The sequence below is a fragment of the Mauremys mutica genome, chromosome 6 (assembly GCF_020497125.1).
Source record: "Mauremys mutica isolate MM-2020 ecotype Southern chromosome 6, ASM2049712v1, whole genome shotgun sequence".
Classification (NCBI taxonomy): Eukaryota; Metazoa; Chordata; order Testudines; family Geoemydidae; genus Mauremys; species Mauremys mutica.
The window spans coordinates 115938091-115951582 of record NC_059077.1 but is presented as its reverse complement, the minus strand read 5'-3'; the positions used below and the strand labels follow the sequence as shown (position 1 = coordinate 115951582).

At 44.8% G+C, this 13492-nt stretch overlaps 1 protein-coding gene and 1 long non-coding RNA gene across 4 annotated transcripts in view; one reads left to right on the top strand and one right to left on the bottom strand.

Moving 5' to 3' along the window:
- Positions 1 to 13492, top strand: part of PALM2AKAP2 (PALM2 and AKAP2 fusion) — a 253860-nt gene that overhangs the window by 185597 nt on the left and 54771 nt on the right. The window lies entirely within an intron of this gene.
- On the bottom strand, positions 5032 to 8692 carry LOC123372594. Its single transcript, XR_006580360.1, has 3 exons — positions 8540 to 8692; positions 7519 to 7641; positions 5032 to 5130 (listed from the first exon to the last, which is right to left on the bottom strand). It is a non-coding gene; the product is annotated as an uncharacterized LOC123372594 (long non-coding RNA).

Below are 13492 nucleotides of genomic sequence, written 5' to 3'. Positions count from 1 at the left end.
TAGGGGCTCCCACATGTTCTATGAGCCATTCTGAAAATTAAACTTCCATTTCCACCATGATGGGTTAAAGTTGCTCTGAATTATTGGTCCAAGCTGCTTGTTTCACCAAGGCCAGCCATAGGCCTGGTCTACACTTAAAAGTTACCTGACCGACGTAGCTATGTCAACCTATGTGAAAAATCCACACCCCTGACCAGAGTAGCTATGCCGACCTAATCCGCAGGTAGACGTAGCTATGCTGATGGGAGAATGCTTCCGTCGACATAGCTTCCGTCACTTGGGGAGGTGGTGGTCCTCTTTCAAGGAAAAAAACCTCCTTCCCTTCATATGGGATGTGTCTACACTAGGGGTTATGCTGGCCTAGCTAGACCAGTATAATCTCCAGAGTTTAGGCCTACCCGCAGGCACAAGTAACACCAATGATTGCTTGAGGCCCTCTGGTTTGGTGGGCCCATGGGCCTTTCATGACTTGACATATCACAGTCCTGGCCACCTCTTCTAGTAGCACAACATGAGCCCAGTCTCTTCCTCTGTAACAGGACCAGCAAGGGAATTAACTTCACCTTCCAGCATCAGGTCTGGAGCGAGGGGTGCCACCCCTTCCTTCCCCTCAGTACTGAAATGTAAGGCCTCACAGACCCCGAGGCCTGCACATCACTGTGCCTGAAAGGGCTTGTCTGCACTTACAAATTTACTGAAATAGTTATTCTAGTACAACTCCCCCTGTATAGGCTATGTCTATACTACAGAGTCTCTGTGGACATAGCCCCTCAAGTGTAGATGCAGGGTACGCCGACAGAAGGAGGAGTTTTGCTGGTCTAGGAGCGCCACCTGACGAATGACCAGTGGTGTAGCCAGGTGGAGGGAACAGGGGGAGCAATCCCAAAAAAAGGCACCACCCGCTGCGGCGCTTTTACTGACGGGGCGGCGCTCCGAGTCTTTGGCGGCACCTTGGTGGCGGGACCTTCACTCACTCCTCTGATCTTTGGTGGCATTTCGGCAGCGGGTCCGTCAGTGCCGCCGAAGACACCCGGAGCTAGTGAAGGGTCTGCCACCGAAATGCCGCCAAAGACCCAGAGCGCCGCCAGGCGAGTAAAAATTAAAAAGGCGCCAAGAAATTTAAAAGGCACCACTTGCGCTCAGTGGGAGAGCGGCCGCTGCCCCGCTCCCCCCGAGCTACACAGCTGCGAATGACTAGCTACAGCAGCAGCAGCAGCACTCTTATGTCGCCATAGCTGCATCTACACACTGCGGGGTTTGTTGGCATAGCTTGTTGGTCAGGGTTGTGGGTTTTTCACTACTCCAGCTAATGTAGCTATGCCAGTATAAATGTTAATCATAGATCAAGCCTTATTCCAGTAGTGGATTAAGCGAAATCAGAAAAAGGCACTCTTATTCTGGAGTGAGTGTTCTCAGGGGGCGGTGATAACGGAATAGCTAGGGCTTGGCTACGCTTGTGAGTTAGAGCGCATTAAAGCAGCCCCGGGCACCCTAGCTCACTCCCCGTCCACCTGGCAAGGCACGTAGAGCGCTCTGACCCCGCAGCTAGAGCGCTCCTGGCACTCCACCTCGGTGAGTGGAATAACATTTGACGCACCCCCCGCTGGAGCGCTGCGGCACCAGTGTGAATGGGGAGTTGCATTACTGTGCTCTGATCAGCCTCCGGAAATGTCCCATAATCCCCTTAAGTCAGGTGGCCACATTGTTTTGGAATCACTGCAGGAATGTGGATCGGCCCTTTCAAAGCTCCATTTCTGACAGCCGGCTGCTTATCTGCTCTGAGACAAAGCAACCATTACTGTGGAATGCTGGTGGGCGGGGGGCGGGGCGGAGAAGGGCGGTCTGCTGCTATCTGAACTTACAAGACAGCATGCTGACATGCTCTCAGCCCCCCCAAAACCCACTCTCTCTCCCCCCACATACAACACACTCTCTGTCACACTCCACCACATCCCACATTTGAAAAGCACGTTGCAGTCACTTGCATGCTGGGATAGCTGCCCATAATGCACCACTCCCAGTGCCGCTGCAAGTGCCGCAAATGTGGCCACGCCAGTGTGCTTGAAGCTGCCAGTGTGGACACACTGCTGCGCTTTCCCTACTGTGCTCTCCGAAGGCGGGTTTAACTCACAGCGCTCTACATCTGCAAGTGTAGCCATGCCCCTAGTTTGGTAAATTTCCAAATGTAGACAAGCTCTTAATGCAGGCTGGCTTCAGAAGTTGTTTTATTTCTGCTTAATTCCGGTTGTCTTTATAAGCGGAACAGCAGGTCTGGTTACGCCGACAGGGGAAATGAAACTGACAAAGTGCATTTGTTCTTGTAAAATAAATACAAATGGTCTTTGGATTTAAATTCTGTGTTTGTGAGACAGCAGGAGAACAACAATTAAGATGGCTCACTGGATTACATTTGTAACTATTGTTGATTATAAAATTGCCCTTTAAACACAAGGAAGCACCCAAGGGTGGTTTTTATTATAAGAACAAATTCACTGTGCCAGTTAATTTCCCCTGTTCCCCTCTCTCCACTGAAAATTAGCAATCTGTCCTTTTCCCCATTTACTGCTTGGGCCTGATTATCGGAGGTGGGAGCCACATATGCTCAGCTCAAATGAAAATCAGGTCTCGTGTGTATTGTTTCCCAAACCTACATTTTAATAATTACCCTTGTTCAAAGCACTGTTCAGTCAAATACTAACCAGTTAATTTCAGTTGTTGGGTTTAGTGTGCGGGTGTTGGGTGGTGCTGGTGGCCTGGGATATCAGACTAGATGACCTGGTGATTCCTTCTGGACTTAAACTGACTCTGCACAGATATAACTGCATCCACCTTAGGGGTTGTACTGGTAAATATTTTGTTAAAAAACAACGCCTTAACTGATAGTTATACCAGTACAAAATCCTCCCTGTCATTCACAGTTCACACCTTGTAGCGTGTCTTGAAGGTCAGCAAACTAGGACGGTTTTGGACCCAGGGAGAGAGAGAGAGTGTCAGAGCTGAGGGACCCTCATGGAGAGCAGCTTGCCAGCTTTCCTCTCTCTTGAAACAGCTGTGCACTAGCTCAGGTGCCTCTGCTGACTGAAACTGTGTCAATCTGGCATGGGTAGAGAGGCGGTCTGACAGCTAACTAGGTCCCAGGCCATTTGGGGCTTTCTAGTTCAAAACCAACCTCTTAACTTTACAAAAGCGGTTCAGAGTCTGCTGTCTGAAACAGACATCTCAGAGTCACTTTACTGAGAGATTTTGTTCCACCCTGTTACCTCAAGGATCCTCAGATCTGCTGCCAATAAGGAGCTGTCTGGCTACAAGAGTTTTTAACAAGGATTTCAGCTAAATCAAAGATCCATCTGCAAAATCGAGCATTCCTAGCTATCATATGAATTTATGCTTCAACCTGGAGGAGCTTTGAGTCTCAAAAAAGGCAAAAGGATTGCATTATATTAGGGCTGTCAAACCATTTTTAAAAATTGCAATTAATCACAAGATTAAAAAAAATCATGATTAATCAGTTTTAATCTCACTGTTAAACAATAATAGAATACCAATTTAAACGTAAATATTTTTGATATTTTCAAATATATTGATTTCAATTACAACACACAATACACAATGTACAGTGCTCACTTTATATTATTTTTTATTCAAATAGTGGCACTGTAAAAAATGACATAGTATGTTTCAGTTCAACTCATACACGTACTGTAGTACAATCTCTTTGTCATGAAAATGCAACTTATAAATGTAGAATTATTACTACTTTTTTTTTTACATAACTGCACTCAAAAACAAAGCAACATAAAACTTTAGAGCCTACAAGTTGAAGCATGAATAGGCATATGAATGTTTAGCACACCTGTCACGTAAATACCTTACAACGCCAGCTACAACAGTGCCATGCAAACGCCTGTTCTCACTTCCAGGTGACATTGTAAATAAAAAGCAGGCAGCAGTATGTCCCGTAAATGTAAACAAACAAGTTTGTCTTAGCAGTTGGCTGAACAAGAAGTAGGACTGAGTGGACTTGTATGAGGTGAATTGAAAAATACTATTTCTTTTGTTTATCTTTTTACAGTGCAAATATTTGTAATAATATTAGTATAAAGTGAGCACTGTACACACTTTGTATTTTGTATTGTAATTGAAATCAATATATTTGAAAATGTTGAATATCCAAAAATATTTATAATACATTTCAATTGGTATTCTATTATTGTTTAACAGTGCGATTAAAACTGTGATTAATCATGACTATTTTAATCTAGTTAATTTATGTGTTAATTGCATGCGTTAACTGCGATTGACAGCCCTACTTGATAGTGATTATTATTTTTTATTAGTATTACTGTAGTGCCTTGGAGCCCTGCATATTTGGAAGATTTAACATAAAGAATAGTCTATATTTAAATAATTAAATACGTTTTGAATTGATACGTGTTAATAATTGTGTAAATTTGAGTTACTTTTTCAGTATGCCGTGGATGAGAAACCTCATTAGAACAGAAATTGTTCCAACCAAAAATAAGGCAATACAGCTTTGATTTGCTTTCTGGTCTTTGAGCCTTTAGGGTTCATGTATTCAAGCTTGTTTTCAACCATGAGGATAGAAATTTCTTTTTAAAAGAAAGCTGAGCGTCTCCTGTTAGCATGTGTCTATGGGGATGGGCCTTTAAGAAAAACAAACACCAAATACATGAGACTCATGATAAAATCATGAGTTTGCAACACTGGCCAATCTAGCATTACTAATTAGAAGCCGTTTTTTTTTTCTTTCTGTTCTTTAGGGCAGTGGTGGTGTTACAGCCGGGGTTCTCAAACTGGGGGTCGTGAGGTTAATATGTGGGGGTGTGTGAGCTGTCAGCCTCCACCCCAAACCCCGCTTTGCCTCCAGTATTTATAATAGTGTTAAATATATTAAAAAGTGTTTTTAATTCATAAAGGGGGGGCGAGTGTTGCACTCATAGGCTTGCTAGGTGAAAGGGGTCACCAGTACAAAATTTTGAGAACCACTGTGTTACAGGAATGGCAACATATACCTTCTGTCTTAAGTACTTATGACGCCTGTTGCTATAGTATCGGAGTGCTTTGCAATATTTCCCACGTCATGCCCACACCTTTAATACTGCGTCTCATCTAAAAAAAAAAAAAATTAGAATTGGAAAAGGTACAGAGAAGGGCAACAAAAATGATAAGCATGTGATTAAGAATCTGGAACAGCTTCAGTATGAGGAGAGATTAATAAGACTGGGACTTTTCAGTTTGGAAAAGAGATGACTAAGGGGCTGATATGACAGAGGTCCATAAAATCATGAATGCTGTGGAGAAAGTGAATAAAGAAGTGTTAATTACTCCTCCACCTAACATAAGAACCAAGGTCACCTGATGAAATGAATAGGCAGCAGGTTTAAAACAAACAAAGGAAGTATTTCTTCACACAATGCACAGCCAACCTGTGGAACTTGTTGCCAGGGGATGTTGTGGAGGCCAAAGCTATAATGGGGCTCAAAAAAGAATTAGATTAAGTTCCTGCAAGTATCAGCCAAGATGGTCAGGGATGCCACCCCGTGCTCTGGATATCTGCCAGAAGCTATGAGTGGACGACAGGGGATACATCACTTGTTGATTGTCTCTTCTATTCATTTCCTCTAAAGCGCCTGGCATTGGCCATTGTCGGAAGACAGGATACTGCACTAGATGGACCATTGGTCTGACCCAGTGTGGCTGTTCTTATGTTCTCCCCACAGCATCCCCATGAGATAGGGCAGTGCTGTTACCAGCACTATACAGATGGAGAACTAAATGACTTGCCCAAGGGTACCTAGGAAGTCTGTGGCAGAGTAGAGAATTGAAGGACCAGGCCAGAACCCCCCACCACTGCACCACTCCTCAAATTCAGTGAGTGCCGGTCATGGAAGCTGGGACCATCTCTGCAAATTGACCTCCTGGGATGGCATGTCTGCTGCTGAAAACTGGGCTTTGGGAAGCTGGTGAACAGGAAGATGCTTGGGATTCAGGTCTTGTGACATTGTTGAGAGTCCACTCCTCCAGATGCCACGGCTACAGCAGTGTTACGGAGCCCCCTGGGTTAGAGTGATGGTAGGGAGGTGTTGGGAAGTACAGGAGATCCCACTTATTAGCAACCCCTCTGTTGCCAGCAAAAAGTTGCATTATCTTGCAGTTGCAATAAGCAGAAAGCAGGTTTGCAAGGCTGCTGCCAGGGAAGGAAGCGCTGGCACCTACCTTCCCTGGCTGCAGGGATGGGGTCTATAAACCAGAGTGCACAGTACCTTTCCCTGCACTCTCCGGGGCTCTGAGCTCAGCACGTCTCAGGCAGCCCTTCCTTCCCTGAGTACAGCCCCAGGCATGGCACAGCTGGGAGAGCGCAGGGAGAGGTACCGTGCAGCTCCAGCATCTGGGCTGCAGCTCCCCTCCCACTACTGCTCTGCCCACAGCCTTCCCTCCCAGCCAGCAGTCCCTTGCCCCCTGTTCAGTGCCAGTGCAAAGGCAGGTTTAGGAAGCATTGAGACACACAGGCAGGTTTGCAGGGCTACAGCCAGGGAAAGCACATTCCAGAGCTGCTTTCCCTGCTGCAGCTTCACAAACTTGCCTGTAGCTGGGCCCTTTCTTGCAAAAAATATTCTTGATCAGCAGCACACTGCTGCCAATATCCAAATCCCATTCACATTAGAGTCAATGGAACAAGATTGGTTCATGACAAAGTGTTGCTCTTAACCAGAAGTTGTCATGACCTGGGTTGCTATTAAGCGGAATCTAACTGATGTAATAAGTGAAATGGTGTATGAAGGCCAGATGACATGTGTTATTAATATTCCACCTCTAATCTCAGCTGCTTCTATCTACCCTACTATCCTATACAATTTACCGATGATTAAACCAATAAGGTACTGTGGAAATCACCCTAAAACCTGTACAGATTAATAGAGAATTAAACCCCTCTCTGATAAGCTTTTTTTAAACCATTTTATAGACTTCTAGGATGATCCAAGAAAATAGCTATACAAAAAAAGTTCAGTATCAGAGGGGCAGCCGTGTTAGTCTGGATCTGTAAGAGCTGCTCTTACAAAAAAAAGTTGTCAATTTCTATTAAATTTGCTAGTATTTGCCCCTAAGACTCGGTGTTTGCACCCGTGGTACAGAATGTGAAATTGTGCTGTTTTATTGCACCGAGGCCTGTCATTTTTTTTTTTAAGGGTTCTCTGTGTGAATGGCCTAGCAGGGTGGGCTGGGTTTTTTTAAACCAGCCCTCAGCTCCATGACATCACCGTCCTGTAAGGAGACAGGGAAGGCATTTGACTTGATGAGATGGAGGGGGAAAAAATGAAAGGAGGCTTTGTGGGGGAAAAAAAACAAACCACTTTCTTGCTTCAGAGTTTACAAGCACCAAAATGGGAGGGGAGTTAAATTAAGTTTCCTGACCTGTGGGCTTGTGCCTTTGTTAAGTCTTTATGGTTTGAAAGAGGGAGGTATATTTAAATCCCATTACAGGAGAAAACAACTCACAGAGGAATTCATAGTTCTTTGGCTGGGCCGTTTTCTATACAGTGCTGTAGATCGCAAACAGCACTGCTGAAATCTCTGCCTCTCTTGTCACTTCTGCATAATCCAGGGGCATCCTGGTTAGGTCTGGTTACAGATACAAAAGAGATGATTTGAAATATATTTGATAACCAGGACATCATTTGATGTATGTATAACCTTGGGTGGGCTAAAGTTCACTTCATTTCCCATGTCCAGTGCCATAAAAAAAACCAAACCAAGACATAAAAACCCCAACTCCCACAGAAAGTAGCTGGAGACCTAGAGTTCAGTCTCTAAGGATTTTCAGCAAGGATTGCACAGGGTCAACCTCCCCACATTCAAGTCCCAAAAGGAAGTAAATAAATGAATTTAAATAAATAACTTTATCAAATCTTATGATAAAGAAACAATCTAATTTTTACAGCATGACATGGCTATTTTATAATCCACAGACATTACCTTCACAGTTATACATAAAGAAAACAAACAAAAATCTGAACAGTTCAGTCCCCACAGAAACACAGTGAGAAGAAACTGAAAGTTCCCCCAAAGCTTAGGTTTTGTTCACCTAAGTCTCAGTTAGAGTCTTTGATCACCAAACCTATCAATCTGCTGAGTCTAAAACAACATCTTCCCTCCCCTGGCTTGTAGGCACCTTCCGCTGGAATCCAGGCAGACGCTTCCACTGCTGAAATCACTGCTAGCCGGTCAGCTGACTGATTAACCAACCACTCAGTGACCGGTATAGATTTAAACAAAACCCTGTTACAAGAACATACAAAACTGAGACTAGCAAAATAGAAATGACTCTTTCCCCATTGCTACGTTTAAAGAAAAGTTGCTGAATCGCACTAGTTGAGACAATTTAACTAGAACAGTTGGGCCCAAATCAAAACCACAAAGCCTACAATTAAAATAGAGGTGGTTATTTTCCCTCCCAATGCCCCCTGGCTATAATTAGCATTGCCCGGCTTCCCCGTTGGAGGGTAACAATATCCCTAACCTGCTGCAAAGTGCTCCAGAGTTAGGGACACCAGCCTGCTCCTGGCTCAGCTTCTCCCAACTCACACAGGGCCCATGGCCCCCTGCAAAGCAGCTGCCCTGCCTGCTCCCCCTCACGGAGTCTGACCCCTGCAACAGGGAACCTATTGGAGCAGACCCAACACTACCCTCCACACTCAGTTCCAGAAGCTTCTGGATGTGGAGTGCTTAATCTGCCTAGCAACAGTGACCCAGACTCACTCCTACCTCCCCCCAAAGGGAGATCTCCCTCTGAGGCACATGGGTTACATATGCACCGTCTGTGCGCTTTTCAGACCATAGAAAGTAACCATAGAATATCAGGGTGGGAAGGGACCTCAGGAGGTCATCTAGTCCAACCCCCTGCTCAAAGCAGGACCAATTCCCAGATAGATTTTTACCCCAGATCCTTAAATGGCCCCCTTATGGATTGAACTCACAACCCTGGGTTTAGCAGGCCAATGCTCAAACCACTGAGCTATCCTTACTTCCCACATCTTTAGCTGATTTCATTCTCTAACTGTTTGCATACCTTTTCCAGTGACTCAGACATTATTATTCTCTTGTCGCAATATAAACTGTATTTCAGAGAACAATTTCGTAGGGATATGAAGCATTTTAGTCTTTCTAATGAGCTTGTTTAGAATACTGCTTGCTCTTTTATTTGTTTAGTACCAAAGTACATTGAAACAACGTCACAGACAGTCACATTTAGCAACAGACACATTACTGGTTTCTACAGTGCTTCTTGCGAGCTGTGACGGGTTGGTTGGTGTCTCTTGAATGCACCGAGATAACACATGCTTCAACTTCCAAGAATTTAAGAAAAATGAGCATTTGGGGAAAATGTGTCTAAAAACTCAGAGCATTATACTCTCCCCCGATATGGGCTGGAGCGTTCATGCGCTACTCCATAATGCTAAGCTTTGATCACTGGTTTTAGATGTTGAGAAGTCACTTATAAGATCCTGGACTGTTAGTATACAATCAGCCGCTTTGGGGGACCAGAAGGCGCGGTGCTGGAGGGTACAGCCTGTTGGTTTTCTTTGAATCAATAGTCGCCTGGTTCAGATTGCTTAGTAGACCAGAATGCTTCGAAAATGAGAGGTTCTGCTTTCAGCTTAATGGGAAGCCCTTTTAGAAACTGCTTTTGCAAATTATTTTCAGTGGAATATTGAACTGTCTGAGAAGTGCATGTGGTGACAGCTCTTCATTTAACAGGTGGGGTTTGCGGTAAAGATCATTCCAATGCAAAGTGAATTACCCAATGCTTCCTTTATTTGCTGCTTCAGTGTCCTCTCTCATTAGGGAAAAAGAAAACCCTCAACTTCATATTGTAGCGACCAGCTATCCGAGACAGGAGAGTTCACACTGTTCAAGACTTGTACTGAAATATAATCAGTTCACAACATTTGTCTGAATTTTTTCTCCACTGTCATGTGAATTCTCAGCTTTGCTGCAAGAACAAGTGATGACTGTCTTAATGAAATAACCCTTTTACAGAGTCCAGATGTGCCACAGGTCTTTTCATCAGGGGCTTTTCAGCAGGAAAAGTGTTGTGTATTTGGTTGTCATGGGTTTTGTTACTATGGCAACTGAGTTAGACTATTAAGGGATAGCTCAGCCGGTTTCAACCGGCTGAGTGAGCTCTCTGTATCTGTAAATAAAATGGAGGTTTTGGTTAGCTGTCTGCTCTCTGGCCTCAAGTGATTGCTTCCTACACCGGCTGCCCCTAGGACATAATACTGGCGACGAGGGTGGGATCCTGGTGCTGCTCCAGTAACAGAAGGAAGTAGAAGTCAAGGTAAAGACCAAACAAAGAAAAAAAGCTGCTTGTTTGCACTGACTGTGAAAGTGAAACTAAAAATCATGGCTACTCTGACCAGGCCCCTGGAGCCTTTTGATGAGAATACAGAGCACTGGCATGTGTATACTGAGCGTTTTGAGCTTTTTGGTATTGCAAATGACATTACAGAAGCGAAGAAGGTGCCAATATTCTTAACTGTTGTAGGGGCTAAAACCTACTCTCTGCTACGCAGCTTACTACACCCTGTTAAGCCTGAGACTAAATCTTACAGTGACATTGTGGAAATCCTGGGGTCTCATTTCTCCCCAAAACCACTGGTAATTGTTGAAAGATATAGGTTCCACAAAAGAGACCAAAAGGAAGATGAAACAGTTGTACAATTTGTAGCCATTTTAAAAAAGCTAGCAGAACACTGTGAATTTAAAGAGATGTTAAATGATGCCCTGTGTGACAGGTTAGTGTGTGGCCTCTGCAGTGAAGCTATACGGAAGCGCCTACTGACAGAGGCTCAGCTTACATTACAGAAGGCTGTTGATATTGCTGTCTCCATGGAACTGGCTACAAGGGAGGCACAATACATCGGTGCATCCCCTAGGGTGCAAAAAGTGTCACAAGAACTGACCCACAAAACGGTGCAGAGTCAAGAATGTTACCGCTGTGGTAAGCTGGGTCACCAGGCATCAGAATGCTGGTGTAAGGACCTGGTGTGTCGACACTGTGGCAAAAAGGGACACATTGAGTATGCCTGTAAACAAAAGAAAAAGAGGCCTGTGGTCTGGCCGACAAAAAGAGGAACCTTGCATACCCTAGAGCAGACCCAGGATGATCAAGGTGACACCTCCTCACAAGAGGAAGTGCCACTGCATGTTTTGTCTTTGGCAGCGGGCTCACATGAATACTGGGTAACCCCCTTATTGGAGGGCAAACCTATACTAAGGAAACATGCTGCTGTTTTTGGAGATGATTTGGGAAGTATGAAGGGAATCACTGTGACATTGAACATTAAACCTGGCAGTCCACCAAAATATCTGAAAGCCCGAACTGTGCCATATGCCATCAGGCCAAAAGTTGAAGCAGACCTGGAGCGCCTGGTCACCAATGGAGTCCTAATACCAGTTACCCATAGCTCATGGGCCACTCCTATCGTTCCAATAGTGAAGAAAGATGGCTCTCTCCGGATTTGCGGTGATTTTAAAGTCGCTGTCAACCCAGTGTTGTGTGCAGAGCAATACCCGCTTCCCCGCATCGATGACCTCTTCGCAGGCCTGGCTGGGGGACAAAAGTTCAGTAAGATTGATCTGAGTCAAGCATATTTACAGATGCATGTCGATGAAAAGTCCCAAGAGCTGTTGACTATTGTGACTCATAAGGGGCTTTATCGATACTGTCGCCTACCCTTCGGAATCACATCGGCTCCCGCCCTGTTCCAGAGGGCTATGGACCAGATCTTGTGTGGCTTGTCAGGAGTTCAGTGCTATCTGGATGATATCCTGGTCACTGGAAGAAATGAAGAGGATCACTTAAAGAATTTAGAGGCTACCCTACAAAGACTGGAAGAGTATGGCCTACAAGTTCTCAAAGACAAGTGTGAATTCTTCAAGCCCTCTGTTGAATATTTGGGACACATCATCGATTCTGCAGGTCTTCATAAGGCCCCTGCAAAAGTTAAAGGTATTGTGGAGGCTCCCCCACCTCGAAATGTAAGCCAGCTATGCTCATTTCTAGGACTACTGAACTATTATGGAAAGTTCATCTCACAGTTAGCCACACTGCTAAAACCACTTCATGAGCTCCTTGGGCAGAACAAGGCCTGGAAGTGGACTGAAGCCTGTGATGTTGCATTTAACAAAGCTAAGGATGCATTGTTAAATTCTGAAGTTCTAACGCACTTTGATCCATCCTTACCCCTGCAATTGGCCTGCGATGCTTCCCCTTATGGAGTGGGAGCGGTCGTGTCACACATTATGCCTTCGGGAGAAGAAAGACCTATTGCTTTTGCTTCACGCACTCTAAGCAAAGCAGAAACTAACTACGCCCAAATCGAACGTGAGGCATTAGGAATTGTTTTTGGAATTAGGAAGTTTCATCAGTACCTGTTTGGGCGAAAGTTTACTCTTCTTACAGACCATCGACCTCTGACATCAATTTTTGGTCCCTACACAGGCATTCCCCCATTAGCTGCTAGTCGTATGCAACATTGGGCATTGATACTTTCTGCACACACATATGAAATCAAATATCGGAAATCCACTCTGCACGGCAATGCAGATGGCCTCTCAAGGTTGCCTTTACCGGTCAAACATCAAGATAGTGCCCAAAAGGAAATCTTCTACTTTGAACAGGTAGAGAATACACCCATCACTGCTACTCAGATAAAGAAGGCAACCCGCGTTGACCCAGTATTATCCCAAGTTATGGACCTGGTGATGCATGGAAAATCTCGACAAACCTCTCCGGTCTCACCCGACCTTGTTCCCTACATGTCCAGCCGGACGGAGTTATCGGTCCAATCTGGTTGTTTGTTGTGGGGGAGGCGTGTCATTATTCCACCACCCCTGAGATCACAGATGTTAGAACAGCTACATTCCGGTCACTGTGGAATAGTGCGCATGAAGGAAATTGCACGAAGCTATTTTTGGTGGCCTAGATTGGACAGTGCTATTGAAGAGAAGGCAAAAGCTTGTATGTCATGTCAGAGTGTAAGAAATGCACCCCAGTGGGCACCCCTACACCCATGGGACTGGCCTGAAAACCCGTGGCAACGTATTCACGTTGACTTTGCTGGCCCCCTTGAAGGAAGCATGTTCTTGGTGGCAGTAGATGCCCATTCTAAATGGCCAGAAGTCTCTATAATGCAGTCCACTACTGCAGAGAGTACTATCCAAAAACTACGAGGACTCTTTAGTCGTTTTGGTCTGCCAGAACAACTTGTGAGCGACAACGGACCGCAGTTCGTCTCTCAGGAGTTTCAAAATTTTATGAAGGCAAATGGGATACACCACATCACATCAGCACCATATCATCCATCCACCAACGGATTAGCTGAAAGATTTGTGCAGACAATGAAAAACGCTTTGAAATCAGCAAAGGGACAACACTCCATTCAAAAGCGTCTGGATACCTTCTTAC